At 37.2% G+C, this 1,244-nt stretch overlaps 1 protein-coding gene across 1 annotated transcript in view; it reads right to left on the bottom strand.

Moving 5' to 3' along the window:
- LOC116701031 (pappalysin-2) overlaps window positions 1-1,244 on the bottom strand; it is a 105,115-nt gene that overhangs the window by 60,494 nt on the left and 43,377 nt on the right. The gene's annotated exons all lie outside the window — the stretch shown is intronic.

Raw genomic sequence — 1,244 nt, forward strand, 5'->3', positions numbered from 1 at the left:
CAGGGCCAGGGATCGAACCACCAACCTTCCGATTGGCAGGCAACCGCTCTACCACTAGTTCTGCACAGTTGCAGATAAAGATTAGGCTACACTAATATTATTATTATTGTAATATTTGTAGAATTAAATGCCAGTGATGGCGCCGTAGGATTATTTCCGACTTGTGTGATTAAAACATCACCAATAACACTAGAGCAGTTTTTCTGTTGTAGCATAATGCTGCTATGAGCCGTTTATCATTTCATCATGTTATGCCCATACTGGATTATACTGCTGGCATGTATTTAGGTTGACAAAAAGAGTTAATCATATTCTTTGAAGAAAATTGATTTAATTAGTTTGATTTAACTCATTTAATCTAATGAACAACTTTATCCAAATTGAGGATTTTGTGTGTGGATTTATTTTCTTTTTTTTGAGTGGGGAGGTTAAAGACGTCATATGATATTCAACAGATATGACAACAGATATTCCAAGCTTAATTCAAAACCTCAATAGAAGCTTTGAATGTAAAAACATGAAATTCTGAATTTGCTGACTTGTGTAGGAGTTTATTTGAGGCTACAGTAGCAACAATACATGAACATGTTACATTGGGCAAACAACATGTCATTTTTAAAGGCTCCAAATTGGGCTAAAAAAATGCAGCCTTATTCTGCCAAGAATTGGAGTGCACCTCTATCACTAAAGTAGTCATAGGACCAGGTAAACATATTTTCCAAAGATCTTTTGGGATCAGATGAGACTGAAATAATTTTTACCAGGTACCAAACACACACACACACAGACAGAAGTGAGAAGGCTAAAGCACAGTTCTACAGCAAAGATTAAGCAATGCTTTGCTGGCGCTTCATTTATGCAAGCCGTGCAGAACACCATGTATATGACATCCAAAAAGGAAAGGGTCCATGTACAAATAGGCACATCATGAGGTGGTTTCCAATGGGTTGAAATCATTCTCTTGGCCGCTGTAAGTCCAGAAATAACAGCACCTGTTTGAGTTTTAGAGGGCTGGAGGGCTGACAGATCATTCAGAATCAAAACATTAACAGTAACAGGTACATTATCTTTAATCGGGGGGATATTTTGGATGCAATAATGTTCCAAAACTGACCAACAGAAGAGCAATCCCAGATCATGTGAATATATGTACCTTGACCTTTTAGTAGGCAGAAAGTGCATAAAGGCCTGTTCATTATTTTTATGTGATGCATTTTCACAGGGGTGAAATATGTCCTATGAAT

The sequence above is a fragment of the Etheostoma spectabile genome, chromosome 13 (assembly GCF_008692095.1).
Source record: "Etheostoma spectabile isolate EspeVRDwgs_2016 chromosome 13, UIUC_Espe_1.0, whole genome shotgun sequence".
Classification (NCBI taxonomy): Eukaryota; Metazoa; Chordata; class Actinopteri; order Perciformes; family Percidae; genus Etheostoma; species Etheostoma spectabile.